Source organism: Bos taurus, chromosome 18, assembly GCF_002263795.3.
Source record: "Bos taurus isolate L1 Dominette 01449 registration number 42190680 breed Hereford chromosome 18, ARS-UCD2.0, whole genome shotgun sequence".
Taxonomy (NCBI): Eukaryota; Metazoa; Chordata; class Mammalia; order Artiodactyla; family Bovidae; genus Bos; species Bos taurus.
In genome coordinates, this window is record NC_037345.1 from 62,144,320 (window position 1) to 62,159,121 (window position 14,802).

The following is a 14,802-nucleotide window of genomic DNA, read 5'->3' on the forward strand; positions in this document are numbered from 1 at the left end:
AGTTCAGTTCAGTAATTCAGTCGTGTCCGACTCTTTACGACCCCATAGACTGCAGGATGCCAGGCTTCCCTGTCCATCACCAACTCCTGGAGCTTGCTCAAACTCATGTCCATCGAGTCGGTGAAGCCATCCAGCCATCTCATCCTCTGATGTCCCCTTCTCCTCCCACCTTCAATCTTTCCAAGCATCAGGGTCTTTTCCAATCAGCCCGTTCTTTGCATCAGGTGGCCAAAATGTTGGAGTTTCAGCTTCACCATCAGTCCTTCCAATGAATATTCAAGACTGATTTCCTTTAGGATGGACTTGTTGGATCTCCTTGCAGTCCAAGGGACTGTCAAGAGTCTTCTCCAACACCACAGATGAAAAACATCAATTCTTTGGTGCTCAGCTTTCTTTATGGTCCAACTCTCACATCCATACATGACTACTGGAAAAACCATAGCTTTGACTAGATGGACCTTTGTTGGCAAAGTCATGTCTCTGCTTTTTAATATGCTGTCTAGGTTGGTCATAGCTTTTCTTCCAAGGAGCAAGCATCTTTTAATTCCATGGCTGCAGTGATTTCATCATCTGCAATGATTTTGGAGCCCCCCAAAATAAAGTCTCTCACCGTTTCATTGTTTCTCCATCTATTTGCCATGAAATGATGGGACCAGATGCCATGATCTTCATTTTCTGAATGTTGAGTTTTAAGCCACCTTTTTTATTCTCTTCTTTCACTTTCATCAAGAGGTTCTTTAGTTCTTCACTTTCTGCCATAAGTGAAAGTGAAGTCGCTCAGTCGTGTCCGACTCTTTGCCATCCCATGGGCTGTAGCCCACCAGGCTTCTCTGTCCATGGGATTTTCCAGGCAAGCGTACTGGAGTGGGTTGCCATTTCCTTCTCCTTCTGCCATAAGGGTGGTGTCATCTGCATATCTAAGGTTCTTGATATTTCTTCCAGCAATCTTGATTCCAGCTGTGCTTCATCCAGCCCAGCATTTCTCATGATGTACTCTACATATGAGTTAAATAAGCACAGTGACAATATACAGTCTTGATGTACTCCTTTCCCAATTTGGAACCAGTCCATTGTTCCATGTCCAGTTCTATCTGTTGCTTCTTGACATGCATAGAGATTTTGCAGGAGGCAGGTCAGGTGGTCTGGTATTCCCATCTCGTGAAGAATTTTCCAGTTTGTTGTGATCCATACAAAGGCTTTGGTGTAGTTAATAAAGCAGAAGTAGATGTTTTTCTGGAACTCTCTTGCTTTTTCGATGATCCAACAGATGTTGGCAATTTGATCTCTGGTTCCTCTGCCTTTTCTAAATCCAGCTTAAACATCTGGAAGTTCATGGTTCATGTACTTAGAGAATCTTGAGCATTACTTTGGAGGATTGGAGGATTTTGAGCATTACTTTGCTAGTGTGTGAGATTAGTGCAGTTGTGCAGTAGTTTGAACATTCTTTGGCATTGCCTTTCTTTGGGATTGGAATGAAAAATGACCTTTTCCAGTCCTGTGGCCACTGCTGAGTTTTCCAAATTTGCTGGCATATTGAGTGCAGCACTTTCACAGCATCTTTTAGGATTTGAAATAGCTCAACTGGAATTCCTTCACCTACACACGCACCGGCGCATTTAGCGCGGGCCGCTGCCCCACGTCTGTGGTCAGGGGCAGAAGCCGGGAGGACCCCATGCCCGAGAGGAGGCGGCCAAAATGAATTACCCCACGTCCGAGATCAAGGGCAGCGGCCGAGAGTGCCAGGCTGCGACGGAGCAGGAACTGCAGAGAGGAGCTACCCCATGTCTGCGGTCAGGGGCGGCGGCCGGGAGGAGCTACTCCACGTCCCCACGACGCCCGAGGCCATGGGCGGCAGCCGGGTGGAGCTATCCCACACAGGAGGCCAAGGCGGCAGCCAAGAGGAGCTACCCAGCGTCGAGGTCAGGGGCGGCGGCCGGGAGGAGCTACTCTACGCCCTCACGCCCGAGGCAAGGGGCGGCGGCTGGGAGGAGCAACGCCACGCCTGAGGCCAGGGGTGGCGGCCGGGCGGAGCAACCCCACGTCCAAGGAGCGGTGGCTGCACGGGCACAGGAGGGCCTAGAGGAGCTATTCCACGTTCAAGGTCAGGAGGGGCGGCGGTAAGGAGATACCCCTCGTCCAAGGTAAGGAGCAGGGGCTGCGCTTTGCTGGAGCAGCAGTGAAGAGATACCCCACGTCCAAGGTAAGAGAAACCCAAGTAAGATGGTAGGTGTTGCAAGAGGGCATCAGAGGGCAGACACACTGAAACCATACTCACAGGAAACTAGTCAATCTAATCACACTAGGGCCACAGCCTTGTCTAACTCAATGAAACTAAGCCATGCCCTGTGGGGCAACCCAAGACGGGCGGGTCAGATGGAGAGGTCTGACAGAATGTGGTCCACTGGAGAAGGAAATGGCAAACCACTTCAGTATTCTTGCCTTGAGAACCCCATGAACAGTATGAAAAGGCAAAATGATAGGATACTGAAAGAGGAACTCCCCAGGTCAGTAGGTGCCCAATATGCTACTGGAGATCAGTGGAGAAATAACTCCAGAAAGAATGAAGGGATGGAGCCAAAGCAAAAACAATACCCAGCTGTGGATGTGACTGGTGATAGAAGCAAGGTCCGATGCTATAAAGAGCAATATTGCATAGGAACCTGGAATGTCAGGTCCATGAATCAAGGCAAACTGGAAGTGGTCAAACAAGAAATGGCAAGAGTGAATGTCGACATTCTAGGAATCAGCGAACTGAAATGGACTGAAATGGGTGAGTTTAACTCAGATGACCATTATATCTACTACTGCGGGCAGGAATCCCTCAGGAGAAATGGAGTAGCCATCATGGTCAACAAAAGAGTTTGAAATGCAGTACTTGGATGCAATCTCAAAAACGACAGAATGATCTCTGTTCATTTCCAAGGCAAACCATTCAATATCACAGTAATCCAAGTCTATGCTCCAACCAGTAACGCTGAAGAAGCTGAAGTTGAACGGTTCTATGAAGACCTACAAGACCTTTTAGAACTAACACCCAAAAAGATGTCCTTTTCATTATAGGGGACTGGAATGCAAAAGTAGGAAGTCAAGAAACACCTGGAGTAACAGGCAAATTTGGCCTTGGAATACGGAATGAAGCAGGGCAAAGACTAATAGAGTTTTGCCAAGAAAACGCACTGGTCATAACAAACACCCTCTTCCAACAACACAAGAGAAGACTCTACACATGGACATCACCAGATGGTCAACACCGAAATCAGACTGATTATATTCTTTGCAGCCAAAGATGGAGAAGCTCTATACAGTCAGCAAAAACAAAACCAGGAGCTGACTGTGGCTCAGATCATGAACTCCTTATTGGCAAATTCAGACTTAAATTGAAGAAAGTAGGGGAAACCACTAGACCATTCAGGTATGACCTAAATCAAATCCCTTATGATGATACAGGGGAAGTGAGAAATAGATTTAAGGGCCTAGATCTGATAGACAGAGTGCCTGATGAACTATGGACGGAGGTTCATGACATTGTACAGGAAACAGGGATCAAGACCATCCCCATGGAAAAGAAATGCAAAAAAGCAAAATGGCTGTCTGAGGAGGCCTTACAAATAGCTGTGAAAAGAAGAGAAGCGAAAAGCAAAGGAGAAAAGGAAAGATATAAGCATCTGAATGCAGAGTTCCAAAGAATAGCAAGAAGAGATAAGAAAGCCTTCTTCAGCGATCAATGCAAAGAAACAGGAAAACAACAGAATGGAAAAAACTAGAGATCTCAAGAAATTAGAGATACCAAGGAAACATTTCATGCAAAGATGGGCTCGATAAAGGACAGAAATGGTATGGACCTAACAGAAGCAGAAGATATTAAGAAGAGGTGGCAAGAATACACAGAAGAACTATACAAAAAAGATCTTCACGACCCAGATAATCACGATGGTGTGATCATTGACCTAGAGCCAGACATCCTGGAATGTGAAGCCAAGTGGGCCTTAGAAAGCATCACTACCAACAAAGCTAGTGGAGGTGATGGAATTCCAGTTGAGCTATTCCAAATCCTGAAAGATGATGCTGTGAAAGTGCTGCACTCAATAAGCCAGCAAATTTGGAAAACTCAGCAGTGGTCACAGGACTGGAAAAAGTCAGTTTTCATTCCAATCCCAAAGAAAGGCAATGCCAAAGAATGCTCAAACTACTGCACAATTGCACTCATCTCACATTCTAGTAAAGTAATGCTCAAAATTCTCCAAGCCAGGCTTCAGCAATACATGAACCATGAACTTCCAGTTGTTCAAGCTGGTTTTAGAAAAGGCAGAGGAACCAGAGATCAAATTGCCAACATCTGCTGGATCATGGAAAAAGCAAGAGAGTTCCAGAAAAGCATCTATTTCTGCTTTATTGACTATGCCAAAGCCTTTGACTGTGTGGATCACAATAAACTGTGGAAAATTCTGAAAGAGATGGGAATACCACACCACCTGACCTGCCTCTTGAGAAATTGTATGCAGGTCAGGAAGCAACAGTTAGAACTGGACATGGAACAACAGACTGGTTCCAAATAGGAAAAAAAGTATGTCAAGGCTGTATATTGTCACCCTGCTTATTTAAATAATATGCAGAGTACATCATGAGAAATGTTGGGCTTGAAGAAGCACAAGCTGGAATCAAGATTGTTGGAGAAATATCAATAACCTCAGATATGCAGATGACACCACCCTTATGGCAGAAAGTGAAGAGGAACTAAAAGCCTCTTGATGAAGGTGAAAGAGGAGAGTGAAAAAGTTGGCTTAAAACTCAACATTCAGAAAACAAAGATCATGACATCTGGTCCCATCACTTCATGGGAAATAGATGGGGAAACAGTGGAAAAAGGGTCAGACTTTATTTTGGGGGGCTCCAAAATCACTGCAGATGGTGACTGCAGCCATGAAATTAAAAGACGCTTACTCCTTGGAAGAAAAGTTATGACCAACCTAGATAGCATATTCAAAAGCAGAGACATTACTTTGCCAACAAAGGTCCGTCTAGTCAAGGCTATGGTTTTTCCAGTGGTCATGTATGGATGCCAGAGTTGGACTGTGAAGAAAGCTGAGTGCCGGAGAACTGATGCTTTTGAATTGTGGTGTTGGAGAAGACTCTTGAGAGTCCCTTGGACTGCAAGGAGATCCAACCATTCCATTCTGAAGGAGATCAGCCCTGGGATTTCTTTGGAAGGAATGATGCTAAAGCTGAAACTCCAGTACTTTGGCCACCTCATGCGAAGAGTTGACTCCTTGGAAAAGACTCTGATGCTGGGAGGGATTTGGGGCAGGAGGAGAAGGGGACGACAGAGGATGAGATGGCTGGATGGCATCACTGACTTGATGGACATGAGTCTGAGTGAACTCCAGGAGTTGGTGATGGACAGGGAGGCCTGGTGTGCTGTGATTCATGGGGTCACAAAGAGTCGGGCACGACCAAGCAACTGAACTGAACTGAACACTAACTTTGTTCATAGTGATGCTTCCAAAGGCCCACTTGACTTCACATTCCAGGATGTCTGGCTCTAGGTGAGTGGTCACACCATCATGGTTATCTGGGTCGTGAAGATCTTTTTTGTATAGTTCTTCTGTGTATTCTTGCCACCACTTCTTAATATCTTCTGCTTCTGTTAGGTCCATACCATTTCTGTCCTTTATTGAGCCCATCTTTGCATGAAATGTTCCCTTGGTATCTCTAATTTTTTTGAAGAGATCTCTAGTCTTTTCCATTCTGTTGTTTTCCTCTGTCTTTGCACTGATCACTGAAGAAGGCTTTCTTATCTCTTCTTGCTATTCTTTGGAACTCTGCATTCAAATGGATGTATCTTTCCTTTTCTCCTTTGCCTTTTGCGTCTTTTCTTTTCTCAGCTATTTGTAAGGCCTCCTCAGACTACCATTTTGCCTTTTTGCATTTCTTTTTCTTGAGGATGGTCTTGATCAGTGCCTCCTGTACAATGTCACGAACCTCCGTCCATAGTTCTTTAGGCACTCTGTCTATCAGATCTAATCCCTTGAATCTATTTGTTACTTCCACTGCATAGTCGTAAGGGATTTGATTTAGGTCATACCTGAATGTCTAATGGCTTTCCCTGCTTTCTTCAGTCTAAGTCTGAATTTGAATATTCATGGTTAATTTCCTTTAGGATGGACTAGTATGATCTCCTTGCTGTCCAAGGGACTCTCAAGAGTCTTCTTCAGCCCCACAGTTCGAAAGCATCAATTTTTTTTTTTTTGCTTAGCCTTCTTTAGGGTCCAACTCTCACATCTTTATATGACTACTGGAAAAACCATAGCTTTGACTATATGGACCTTTGTCAGCGAACTGATGTCTCTACTTTTCAATATGCTTTCTAGGTCTGTCATAGCTTTCCTTCCAAGGGGCAAAATGCATATAATAATTGACTAAAATATAAGCAGTACATATGATATGTTAATTTATATACACATTCCTGTATCTGTATATAGATATGCATGCCTGTGCATATGCACACATGCATATACATATCTATCTGTAAAATCATCCTCGTCAGGCTCAAAATTCTGCAATGGACTCATGCCCTGGTAGCCAGCCCCCAAGATGAACTTCACTCCGCACCCCCATGCCCTTCCACAATGAACAGGGCTGAGCTGTGTAACCAACAGGATTTTGCAGAAATGATGGCAAGTCCATGGCTCGGATATCAGAGACACCATCCTCTGTGGGATCACTCGGTCCTCTGGAGGAACTCAGCACCGCGTCAAAAGGTCATTGCAGCCACCTCATGGCGAAATCTACAAGGTAGGGGGGCCTCATGCCGGCAGCCAAAGAGGAACTGAGTCTTCCTCCGATAGTCTGACAGTCATGTGAATAACCACCCCATAAACAGCCCTCCCGTCTGAGCTGAGTTTTCAGAGGATGATGTCCCATCTACCGCTTGACAGTCACCTCAAGGGAAACCCCAAGTCAGAACCACCCAGCTAAACCATTCCGGACACAGAGAAACCACGTGAGATAAGTGTTTACCGTCCTTCCAAGCTGCAGGCAATGGATGCACACCTAGATCAAAATCCAATGTCATCACAATGGCCTCTTTTCTTCCTCTGATCTTATCGCTGACTATTCTTCTTTCTGATGCTGAAACTGAAACTTCAGTACTTTGGCCACCTGATGTGAAGAACTGACTCATTGGAAAAGACCCTGATGCTGGGAAAGATTGAAGGTGGGAGGAGAAGGGGAAGACAGAGGATGAGATGGCTGGATGGCATCACCGACTCGATGGACATGAGTTTGAGTCAACTCTGGGAAGTCGTGATGGACAGGGAAGCCCGACTTGCTGCAGTCCATGGGGTCGCAAAGAGTCGGACACGACTGAGCGACTGAACTGAACTGAACTGATTCTTTCCATTGCTCACTCTGTTATAGTCCCATTGGCTTCCTTACCAGATGCCGAAAACCCCAAACCTCTCTACAGGTCTCTCCCTGCCCACTGATATCCACAGGGTTCACTCCCTTCCTAGCTCATGTCTTTGCTGCAATGTCCCTTCTTCAGAGATGCCTTCCCTGACAGCCCAGGCTGGAAATGCCCACCCACCCCACCCATCCCCTTACTTGGCTCTGTTTTTTTATGCTGTCAGGTTTGTGGGATTTGTTACAGCAGTCACAGGAAGCTAATACAGATGGTTGATTAAGTGGACTGTTTCAATGGGAAAGTGGGTGATTGGAGTGATGGGTGGATTGTAGGATAAATGGGAAGAGGGAATTGATAGAATGGATTAAAGAATGAAGGACTTTATGGGTGGATGAATGGATAGTTGAATGGATGGAGCTTTGGTGAGCTGGAAGAGTATCTAAAGAAATGATGGGTGTGTAGATAGGCAAGTGGATGGTTGAGTGGATAAATGGCTAGTTGGATGAATGCATAAAGGCAAGAATATATACACAGATGAAAAGGTGGATTGGGCGGAAGTTTGGATGGACGGACGTATGGATGTGTATTCAAGCAGGAAACATGACACGTTGGGAAAGAATCAGATTTATTCTTTCATTTTTAAAAGGTTTATTTATTTATTTATTGACTGTGGTTTTCCTTGCTGCTCAGGTGTGGCAGTCAGGGGCTACTCTTCGTTGCTTCACATCGCAGTGGCTTCTCCTGTTGCGAAGCGCAGGCTCCAGGGGTTTGGTAGTTGAAGCGCATAGGCTCAGTAGTTGCCGCACATGGGCCTAGCTGTCCATCCCCTCCTGCCCTTGCCCTTGCCCAGTATGTGGGTTCTTCCCAGACCAGGGATTGAACTGGTGTCCCCTTCATTGCAAGGCAGATTCTTAACCACTGGACCACCAGGAAAGCCTTATTGTTTTATTTTTTAAATTGAAGTCTAGTTGAATCACAATGTTGTGTTAGTTTCAGGTGTACAGCAAAGTGATTCAATTATTTTTATATATATATATATATATGTATATTTCAATATAACTGTGAACAAACATAAACATAAAATATAATTATATATATTCTTTTTTGGCATCGGTTGCTTCTTTTTCATAGCTGAGTAATATTCCACTGCATAAACATACCTCTCTTTATCCTTTCGTCTATCAGTGGACACGCTGATTGCCTCCGTGTCTTGGATATTGTAAATAGTGCTACAAAGAACATTGTGATGCATGTATCTTTTCAAATTCTAATTTTCTCTGGATATATACCTAGGAGGGGGATTGCAGGATTATATGGTAGCTCTGTTTTTAGCTTTTTAAGGAACCTCCATGCTGTTCTCCATAGTGGCTGTACCAGTTTACATTGTCTTCCTCCAACAGCGTAGGAGGAAGAATCAGATTTTAGAACCAGAAAGACCTGGGTTCTGACCCCAGCTCCCCATGGTGGTATTGGACAAGCCTGGTAGCCAAGGTGGATCTCTGTTCAAGAAAGAACTGATTTAACTGTGAGAAGAGTATTTGGCCAACTGCCCCCAGCTGCAGTACCTGAAACCAGTTTGTTTTGTTTTGTTTTGTTTGAATCAAGCTTCTTTCCGGGCAGCCCCCAACCAATGACTAAGCCTTAGGGTGGGGGCTGTGCTAGGGCCTGGCCACTTCCATCCAACGTGGGGCTCATCTAATAGCGATCTCTTTTATTTTTCCTTCTCCTTCCCTTCCCCCACCCCTCTCCCCCTCCCTCTGAAAGTTAAGTGTTAGTTGCTCAGTCCTGTCCGACTCTGCTGCCAGGCTCCTATGTCCATGGGATTCTCCAGGCAAGAATACTGGCGTGGGTTGCCATTTCCTTTTCCAGGGGATCTTCCCAACCCAGGGATCGAACCTGCATCGCTTATGTCTCCTACATTGGCAGGCGGGTTCTTTACCACTAGCACCACCAGGGCTGAGGCCCCCTCCCTCCACTCCTCCCTGTTTCTTTCTCGGTCTCTCTCTTTCTCTCTTCCCTTTTTTTCTTTTTAAATTTGAATTGAGATAAAATTCAGGTAACACAAGACTTCCCTGATGGTTCAGTGGTTGGGACTCAGCTTCCACTGCAGGGGTCACTGGTTCTGCCCCTGATGGGGAAACAGATCCCACATGCATGCCGTGTGGCCAAAAAGAAAACGAAAAGAGAAACAATTCACAGAACACAAAATCATTTCCTTTAAGTATTTTAAGTAGCATTTAGTACAGTCAGAGTCTTGTGCCGCCATCATGTCTCTCAAGTTTCAACCATTTTCACCACCCTGAGAGGAAGTGATTAAGCAATCAGTCCCCATCCATCCGGCAACCACTAACCTACTTTCTGTTCCTATGGATTTGTCCACAGTGAATCTCTGCACTGCCTCTCCGCTCGGGCCGACGAGGGTTCTTGCAGCTGCATGGTCTCAGGCTGTTCCTGACTATACTGTCGTCCTGCCTTCCCTTTCACAGGTGGCAGTGACTTCCTGCCTCCTCCTGTCCTTCCTCGCCTTTATCTTTCACATGTTCAGTGGCTCAGTCATGTCTGACTCTTTGCGACCCCATGGACTGCAGCACGCCAGACTTCCCTGTCCTTCACCGACTCCTGGAGCTTGCTCAAACTCATGTGCATCCAGTCGGTGATGCCATCCAGCCATCTCATCCTCTGTCACCCTCTTCTCCTCCTGCCTTCAGTCTTTCCCAGCATCAGGGTGTTTTCCAATGAGCCAGCTCTTGACATCAGGTGGCCAAAGTATGGGAGGTTCAGCTTCAGCATCAGTCCTCCCAGTGAATATTCAGGGTTGATTTCCTTTAGGATGGACTGGTTGGATCTCCTTACAGTCCAAGGGACTCCCAAGAGTCTAAGCACCACAGTTCAGAAGTACCGGTGTCATCCTCATAAATCCATTGCATCGCTAATGCCACAGCAGCCTCTGCTTCCTGGAAGAGCCAGCCACACCACAAGTGTCCTGCTCTGAGCTACAGCTCCCCACCCTACAGAGCAGCACAGCCTCTCAGGGGTGCAGGAGGCTGTGGAGGGGTTCTGAACACCCCCTGGAGGAGCCGTCAACCTGAAGACCAGACCGTGCGCTGCTTTCTCTATGTGCCGGGACCGCTCAAGTCCCTCCCTGATCTCACTCTTCATATATGTTTATACATGTGCGCGTGCGCGTGCGCGCGCCGCGCTCAGTCGCTTTAGTCATTGTGTCCGACTCTTTGCAACCCTACGGACTGTAGCCCTCCAGGCTCCTCTGTCTGTGGGATTCTCCAGGCAAGAGTACTGGAGTGGATTGCCATTTCCTCCTCCAGGGGATCTTCCCGACCCAAGGATCAAACCCTTGTCTCCTGCATTGCAGGTAGATTCTTTACTGTTGAGCCACCAGAGAAGCCCATATGTGTGTGGGGGTGCGTGTGTGTGTATATATGTATTTATTTATTTTAGAATTTATATATGTCTTTATTTTTGGCTGCGCTGGGTCTTCACTGCTGGCGGGCTTCTTGTCTAGCTGCGGTGTGTGTGGGGGTTACTGCCTTGTTTCCAGCACAGGCTCTAGGCCTGAGGGCTTTAGCGGTTGTGACTCCCGGGCTCTAGAGGACCGGCTCAGTAGTCGTGGCGCACCGGCTTTGTTGCTCCGCGGCCTGTGGGATCTTCCTGGACCGGGGGTGGAACCCGCGTCTCCTGCACTGGTAGGCGGACTCTTTACCACCGAGCCACCAGGAAAGCCCAATGGACTCACTCCTGATCCCCATGCGGGAGGCACCATCATGACCCTTGCTTTTACAGACGAGAAGACAAACGCCTGGAGGCCTCCATCACCGACGTGGGCGGTTCCCCTTTTCTGGAGAAAATGATCCCACCACAGAGCGGAAGGCAAAGATTCCTGAAAGTGAAAAGTGCAGTAGTGTCTCACCCAGAGGAAGACCACAGCCTCCTCCCTTCAGCTGAACCAGGGTAGCAGAAGGATCCAGAAGATTCCAGGTCCCCAGCCTGTACGTGGACAGTGGGAGGAGCCTGGTGCCCACATGGAAAGCAGCCCACAGAGCTATCTTCCCCCCTGCCCCCGGGTGCTCACAGGGATGTCCTGAGGCTGTCACAGTCCCTGCAGGGGACACAAGTCAGCCTCGCCTCTGTGCCAGTGTGGGGACGCGGGTACCAAGGCCCAGAGCATGGGAAGTGGGGGGAGGGGGTGTTCTTTCCTAGGGTCACCTGGAGGTCCGCATCTTTATTTCCTTTTGAAAAAGACACAGGAGGGACTCCCCTTGTGGTCCAGAGGCTGAGACTCCACACTCCCAATGCCGGGGTGGTGGTGGGGGGGCCTGGATTCCATCCCTGGTCAGAGAAGTAGATCCCTCATGCCGCCACTAAGACTTCTCACGGCCCCACTAAAGACGCCACTGGCTGCAGGTAAGCCCGGTGTAGCCACGTAAGTGAATAAATATTTAAAAATGAAATAAAACCATAAGCCGGGATACAGAGAAGGTAGTAACCTAAGATCCATTAACAAAAAAAAAAAAAAAGAAAGAGGAGCAGGAATGAGACAGGCAGGAGCACAGATGGGGAAGGTGTGTGTGGGGGGGGTCGCTGCTCTGGGGGTGAGCAGCGGGCAGTATCCAGCACCCCCCTCCCCCTCCCTGGGCTCTGTGTCCATCCTGGTCTCCAGGGCGGGTGTCGACGGTACCTTCCATGCCGAAAGGGACTTTGCAGATGAGGTTAAATTAAGGGTCTTGAGCTGAGGAGGTTCTTCTGGATTTTTAGGGTGAGCCCAACATAATCAAGGAGTCCTCACAAGTGCAAGAAGGGTCAGAGTCAGAGAAGGGGGTGTGGTGACGAAGTACCTGCAGTACATGCAGAGGGAGGTAGGCACCCCGAGCCAAGGGGTACAGGCACCACCAGAAGCTGGAAAAGATGGGGAAACGGGTCCTCCAGAAGGAACGCAGCCCTGCCCGCCCCTTGATTTCAACCTACGGGGACAAAGACCTCTGGAACCAGAAGCTAATAAATCTGTGTTGCCTTAAGCCACTATGCTTGTGGTTTGCTGTTACAACCATTGCAGGGCTCTCTACGGGCACCCAACTCTTAACTGGCAGAGGTGGGATTCGAAACCAATCTCTCTGAGCTGCTTTCGGGGTTGAAAGTTCTGGATCTTCTGGGGTATGGCTTAGAGGTGTGAAGTGTGGAATTATTCCAGAAGCTTCTTCCGCAAGGTCACTGGGCTGTGTGTGTGTGTGTGTGTGTGATGTAGAAGTGAGTCAAGAAACCAGGAAAACCAGGAATTCTACTTTCATGAGGATTAGGGGATCTGGTGTATAACTCTAGCAGTGACAAGTCAGGCTGTCGTGAGAATTAGTGAGTTAACCTCCGTGGAGCACACAGGGGAGAGCCTGACACATAAGATTAGTTAACATGTATTACATCTCTTTCATGTCTACACACCACTGGTGTCAGCTCCTCTCTGTACTCCCTGTTGCTCAAGAACCTTCCATGGCTCCCCAGTACTCTCAGGATAACATCCAAGCCCTTTATGACGACTGAGAACTTAGGGTCCAGGCTCATTTCTCCTAGTGGGTCCCACACTCTGTAACCCAGCAGACTGCCCACTAAGGAATGTCGCTCTCCACCTGACTAAAAGCGTGGAGGTGTTAGCCACTGGAGTTACTAACCTTTAACCCACCTTTAACTGGAGTCACTAACCTTTAACCCACCTTTAACTGGAGTCACTAACCTTTAACACCCTTGAATGAGGCACTCTGCACTCTGGGAAAACTGGAAGAACAGGCCTTCAGATATTTTCAGGAAAAAAATGTTACCAGCCCAAATTCTTGCACCTTCTCCTGCTTTGAAAAGCACTGAAGTCATTAACTAAGGTATCCGGGCCTTGTGGCTACCAGCAACCTTCTAAGGAGATGTCTGCTGGGTCGCCCAAATCCCTTTTGCAAAATCACTAATATGCTGGAATCAGATCCTGAGAACTCCCTGAGAGGCTGTCTTGTGGGCCACAGGACTCAGCATGACCCCAGATAAAACGGAAACTTGCAGGTTGGCCATTTCTATTTTGGTCGAAAGACAAAAGCACTCAAACCTCAGGGGCCAGGTTTCAGGAACCACCTGGGCCCTGCGGAGAAAGCCTTCCTGCAGCTCGCCTGCGTCCTCTAAGCATGGCTTGTGAGATTGTCCTAAACTTCCCTACAGCCAGACAGGCACTGGCTACCATTGCTAGTTAGCCACTTCCCCTTCTAGGCCCACCCTGCCCTGCTCTGCACTACTATAACATCTCATGTTTGGCTTTTTTTTTTCTGATTGCACACTGCAGCCTGTGGGATCTTAGTTCCCTGACCACTGACCAGGGATCTAACCCATGCCCCCAGCAGTGGACGCGCAGAGTCCTAATCACTGGACCACCAGGGAAGTCCCGAAAGATCTCATTCTTCACTGGTCACTGGGCCTCCGCCTTCAAGAACTACTCTTGATCCCTGTCTGTTTCTCTGCTCTCTCATCTTTGCTCTCAAGGAATCCGAGAGCTGAAAACCCTAGCTGTTGGGGCACTTGGAAATCCTGAAGTGCAAAGGACGAGAGAAGCGGGCTTCAGAAGTCCCCGTGATGGAGGGCGTTGATGAAATAGTATTTAGCCACGAAAAGGCATGAAGCACTGACCTGTGCTACAACATGCTATCATGCTAAATCACTTCAGTCGCGTCTGACTCTGTGTGACCCCAGGGACTGTAGCCCGCAAGGCTCCTCTGTCCACGGGATTCTCCAGGCAAGAACACTGGAGTGGGTAGCCATGCCCTCCTCCAGGGGTCTTCCCCACGCAGGGATCGAACCCACGTTTCTGACGTCTCCTGCACTGGCAGGCAGGCTTCTTTACCCACCTGGGAACATGGATGAACCTCAAAAACATCACGCTCAGTGACAGAAGCCAGACACGAGAAGGCACATACTATTTATATGAAATGTCCAGAAGTGCCAAATCTATACAGACGGGAAGCAGTTTGGGTGTGGCCAGAGGGTTCGCACAGAGTCGGACACGACTGCAGCGACTTAGCCGCAGCAGCAGAGGGTTGAGGGGTGGGGAGGCGGGAACTGGGAGTGTCAGCTTAACTGGTAAGGGACTTCCTCCTGGGGTAGTGAAAAAGTTCCGGAACGAGGTAGCGGTGCTGGTTTTGAAACACTGTGAATGAGCTAAATGTCCCTGAACTGTAAAATTTAAAACAGGGAATTCTCTGGCCCTCCAGTGGTTAGGACCGGGTGCTCTCACTGCTGGGGGCCCCAGGTTCCAACCCTGGTCGGGGAACCAAGATCCCACAAGCCACAACGTGCCACAAACCATAATGCAATAAAAGTCAAATAAAATGCAAGTTAAAGCACAATAAAATAAAGTGAAATGG